Genomic DNA, 6,000 nt, shown 5'->3' on the forward strand with positions numbered 1-6,000 from the left:
ACCATCTTGTGGAGAGTCAGCATCACTGTCTTTGGCATTGTCCTTGGCACAACAGGTTTGGTTGTTCTTTGGCTGATGCTAGCTCTTTCCACTGCTCAACAATACACTTGGGGGGCAGCTGCTTGGTCCATTCTCACGGGCTCGGCACTTCAGTTTGAGCTATCCTCCTCCAGCAAGATGATAGTGATGCAGGGGGTCGACCTACACTCCAGCCTGCTCTACAGAGCTTACTCCACAAGAGTGGTGCAATGAGAGAGAGGAGTGTTGGGAGCTCATCTGTGGCTTGACACTCTGGTTCATTTGGCGGGCCCGTTGCTTCCGCATCTTCGAGGCTCGCCATGTACCACCAGCAAAGACTGTTCAGGATCTTTGCCTAGAGTTGATCCATACTCTCAAAGGACAGTTTGAGAGACTCCAGGGTAGCTTCGACCGCATGCAAGAGTGCAGAGAGGCTTTCCTTCGACTCTAGAACCTTGGGCCTTTTTTCACCATGGTCATAGGTGTGCTCAGATGGCACTACCATCCACCTGTGTGGCTTTTCCCTCCTCCCATCTCTTGATTTAGCCTCATTGTACATATGCTGTTTTTTCATTGGGAGAGTTTCCCATCATGATTGTTATAGCCCTCTCTTGTAGAGGTGGTTGTAGCCCTATGGGCAGTTTCATTAACTAATAGAAGGATTTTTTTCTTGGGAAAAAAAAGAATGGATGACTAATCCATTTGGTGCTTGGGAGACTTAGCTGCCGCCGCAAGCATGTATGGTCTTTAGTCCATATCATACTTCCAAAGTAGAGTGACAACTTCTACTTGGTGTTTGGGAGACGTCGTCAGCACTACATGAGCCTAAGCATGCATACTTCTTAAATTTTGTGCACAATAAAAGAAAGAGAATGAGTCTTATAAGACAAAAACATCGTTCATTTAAAATGCATTTTCATTTGCTTACTTTAGTGTAGCTTTGTAAGCATTGAAGACAAGGTTCATATTATCCTTAAGCTAGGTTCCTTGCATCCATCTAGCATCTTTAAAAGGATAATTCTTTGTTAAATCATGCAATGGTCCTACTATTTGAGAGAATTTTGCTATGAAGCATCTATAGTATGCACATGTACCAATAAAGCTTCTTAGCTCATGTAGTTTCCTTGGATTGGGTGTTAACCCTCACGCACATTCCTATCACCTACAATGGACGCTGTATTATTTATTTGGTAGAGTCAAGTACTGGGCTTGTCGATCCAATAGGAAAAGGGTAAGAGTGATCTCCGATGAGAGGCGCACTCTAACGAACATTCAAGGGATTAGTTGGCTAAGCATGGGCACCCAAGTGTGAATGGGGCGAGCTCATATAAAAATCAACTAAACCTAAAATTCACTCATTCTCTCATTTGTGCAATTGAAGAGTGCTCTTGCTCCATCTCCATCTTCTTCTTCTTCATCTCCTTGTGTGTGTGTTTGTATGCGTGAGAGAGAGAGAGAGAGAGCAATCGAGCATTGCGGCGGCACAACGGTGGTGAGGTGGTTCAATGCGGCGTAGCGACGCCTCCCTCTTCTTCGCGGCGAGGAATCCTCCCCGACAGCAAGCGTAGAGCGGTGAGTGACACACCATCACCATCTTTGAGCTTACTAGTTTAGGCTTGTTGTGTGGTTGGAGCCATTTGTGGCTCGCACAAAGTGTATCGGCAAGTTCCTTGCATTGACACGTGAGACATACGCGCATATTTTTGGCGCCGCTGCCGGGGAATGCCATACACTAAGCTTGAATGGCACTCTGTGCTTCTTTTGTGGTGCAATTTCAATTGTAGGAAAGGTAGGGAAGGAAGGTGTGTGTGTTGAGAAGAAGGATTTTGTGTTGCTACTGTGTATTTCTTTGTTAATGAAGTTTTGAAAGGTTACTGTGTTTTCTCTGTGATAAGGTCTTAGTATTAAGGTTGTTAGTTCTGTGTAATGTAATGTACAGTAAGTAGGAAGTAGATCTGCTAGAGCTAATGAAGTGTGTTAGTGTGTGACAGTAGGTGTATTAGTGGTAAGTAGGTAGGTAGAGTGTGTGTGTGTGTGCTCGCGCGCACGCCGTGGCGACCTTATCCCAAAAAAAATAAAAAAAGTAAAAATTTTAAAGGTAGGATCGAGATCGAGAATATCTCCCAAACCCAAGACCAGACCCAAGCCCAAGCTCACGCTCAGGCTCAGGCTCAGGCCTTTGTCGCCCTTTAAAATTATGTATTTTAGCTTCACACGTAGCTAAAAATCGACTTTTTTGAGGACCAACGGAGCTTCAGGTGACCGAACGCTGTGCTGTAAAGCACACCGTGACCCTTTAAGTGATATGCTCATTTTGAGCTATCACACACTTTTAGATCATTAAAACATTAAAAAACGAGTAAAAACGGACGCCTAAAAAAGTAAGCGGTTAACCTTCGAGGTTATTCGCGGACGCCTGTAGGGTGCCAAAGGCACATGCATTTGCGCTCTGTTCGTGTGCTAGAGACGGAGCAACTAGAGATAATTTCGACTTACGTGAGTTCTCAATATCCACCTACCTTAGGTTCCGGGTCCTCGGCGGGGACCCAAGGTAGTACAAACCAAGACCCGAACATAGCGGCTAGTGACTCTTCCTCTGACTATGATGTCATGGAGGGTTTTCCAATGCTTAATCCCGATAGCTCAAGCCAAGACATGCATGCCATGGGTCCGCGGTCCGGACCGAGCGTGCTTAGCCGCTTGAAGGAAACCTTTAGTAGAGCCACTCGCTCCGAACATGGAGCTAATGATGTAAATGAGGGAGGTGGGGAGGTAAATTCTCCATTCATGACCAACATAGATCCTATGCCCTTAGGGAATGTGCATGTGAATACTTCATTCACTGCACCTCCTGACTCTTCAGAGGTATTCCACTCCAAGGTCATATTACACGATGGTAGAATCCTTGCCGAAGTGCAAGAGGTTGAGCGATATATCCTTGCAGCAAGGGAAAAGGAAATCGAGAGCTTACGCAAGGCGGAGTAACGAAGAGAGTTAAAAGCAAAAGCCCCTATGTCAATATCCTTGCTAGGAGAGCAATTGAGTGCTCCTGACTTAGCAACCGCTAAGGGACAACCCCTAGAAAGCAACATTGCATCTAGCTCAAAGGACACCCCTAGCACCTCAATCCTAGATGGAGCCTTCTTAAATGAGAATTGGGAGTACGAACTACAAACAGAAACTCTAACCAACCTATACATAGGTCACACCTATCACGTGGGTTGGTTAGATGTCCTACAATCCACAATGGGTGCTACTAGTGTGGAGGATCAATAACAAAGAGTTTGTGAGGTCATCCATAGGGTCATTGAGTTAGAGAGATAGAACAAGGGGATCAACATGCCTTCAACGGGTCTCATGAGATTCTTGGATACAAGAAAGGCTAAACAACCGACCTTATCGCAAATGGAGACTCCTTCGGTAAGTCCGATGGATCCTCCATGTGTTGTTTCTCCAAGGGTCTCAATGCAATCTGAGCCCACAAGTGATAGCTTTACCTTTCCAAGTCTAGCTCATCTTTCCCTTGATGACACCACGTCTACCATGCCTACCCCAATGATGGGCATGCCAAGAAACACGCCATGGACCTCATTTGTTAGTAAAGCACCACTACATGGTAGCTCAATGCCTGCAACGGTACCTACAAGAACACTTGGGGAAATAAGGGGACGACCTGCAATCAAGTCTCTTACCGATTCTCCTTCCTCTCATTGGGCTTTCTGGAGCTAAGAGTCACTTGGGAAAATAGGGGGACGACCTGGGTAACACCTGAGGGGGATGAAATGCCACGACTCGTACCCTTAAATATGCTAGAAGTAATGCATATAGCTTTTGATGACCTACAAGATGAAAGTTTGACTGGCATTGGAACCAGTAGCGCCTCACAAGACTATAGCCCACACGATTTGGGGTCAGAATCATCAATTGAAATTGACTCTGAGGATGAAGAATCTGAGTTAAATCTTAGTGCAAATGTGGGGACAAACCATTCAGGGCCCAGTGGTACCCCAGATGACAATCTATCCAAGGGAGAAGGAGACACAAGAAGCGATTCAATGACAATCTATCCAAGGGAGCAGAAGACACAAGAAGCGATTCATCTAGTGATTCTTCCCTAGAGATCTGTTGTAATAAAAAATTAGACAAGAAGAGTAAGAGATATAAGAGGCGACGATATCGATCAAATGTGCGTGCTAGAATAAATGAAAAGAAATCTACCGCAGAATGGCTTAATTATATAGGGCATGTGATGCTCATTGGAAGTTGGTAGATAACTGGGGTGAATACCTTCAAAGCGTTATGTGGTGTAGCCCACAACCCATTGACATCACACAACTAGAGGCTACAGAGAAGCCAAAGTTGAGTTGTACTGTAAGGAGATGAAAAAATCGAGAGTTAGCTCAACAACAAAAGGAATCGGAAGTAAAATCACAATCCACAGAACAACAGGACTCCACAGACTTACACCCTGCACCTGAACATTTCAAATCCTATACAACAGAGGAACGTAAGGTTGTGTATACAAAGGCTCAAAGATAACCTATTGATGGGAGAAATGGAGTCTATGACGGTCCAGTGATAGTTAAGGAAATAGAGTTAGCAGACCCAAGAGAAGAGTCTAAACCTGTTTTCATTGCCCAAGATCTGACAGAGACTGAGGAGTGTGTACTTAAAGAACTTCTCAAGGAATATATGGATATATTTGCCTGGACATATCATTATATGAAAGGTGTTCCACCTTTTGTGGTGCAACACACAATCCCCATGAATAGCATGGATAAAACAGTTCATCAACGACCCTACCTAATGAATCCTAAATATTCAAAAATTGTTCAAGAAGAGATTGAAAAGCTTGTGGAATGCGGATTCATATACCCTATTGAGCACTCAGAATGGGTGTCTCCAATAGTGATTGTGCCAAAAAAGAATGGTAAACTCAGAGTGTGCGTGGATCTCAAGAAGGTCAATGCCACCATTAGGAGGGACCATTACCCCTTGCCATATTCAGAACATGTGCTTGAAAGAGTTGCTGGGAAGGAAGCTTATAGCTTTTTAGATGGGTACTCTGGCTACAATCAAATCACAATTGCGCTAGAGGACCAAGCTAAAACAACCTTTATAACCGAATTTGGAGTGTTTGCATTTCGTGTTATGGCTTTTGGCTTAACCAATGCCTCTGCTACCTTTCAAAGATTAATACACACTGCTTTTAGAGAATATTTGAGGGAGTTTTGTGAAGCTTTCTTAGATGACCTTTGTGTTTATTCCTCTTGGAAAGAACATCTATCATGCTTACAAAAAGTGTTTGAGAAGTGTAGATTGTATCGCATCTCCTTAAACCCTTTCAAATGACAATTTTGGATTAAACATGGAATCATTTTAGGGCATATAGTGTCCAAAAATGGGATTTCCACAGATGAGAGCAAAATTAAAGACATTGTTGAATTGCCACCACCTACAAACTATAAAGGAGTTCAAAGGTTCATGGGCCATGTTGGTTATTATCAACGGCTTATTTTAAACTTTGCCGAGATAGCTCGTCCTTTGTACAGGCTGCTTATTGAGTTCCAATGGACTGCGGAGTGTGACCATGCTTATGAGTCATTGAAAAAGACCTTGACTAGTGCTCCTATTCTACGAGTGCCCGATTGGAATGTAATTTTTCATGTGCATATTGATGCATCGAACTTTGCTATTGGGTGTGTTCTAGCTCAACAAGAGAACATAAACTGGACTACCCCATTAGCTTTGCAAGTCGTCAATTGAATGATGCCAAGAGAAACTACACCACTACAGAGCAGAAGGTTTATGTATGATTTATGCGGTGAAGAAATTTCGCTACTACCTTCTGGCCAACAAGTTTGTGTTCTATGTTGATCATCAAGTCTTGTTGTATCTAGTAAATAAACCTTGTTCCACGGGAAGAATTACACGATGGTTGTTAATTCTCCTTGAGTTTGATTTTACCGTTGTGGTGAGACC

Source organism: Adiantum capillus-veneris, chromosome 8 (genome assembly GCF_014529385.1).
Source record: "Adiantum capillus-veneris isolate H3 chromosome 8, ASM1452938v2, whole genome shotgun sequence".
NCBI classification, from domain to species: Eukaryota; Viridiplantae; Streptophyta; class Polypodiopsida; order Polypodiales; family Pteridaceae; genus Adiantum; species Adiantum capillus-veneris.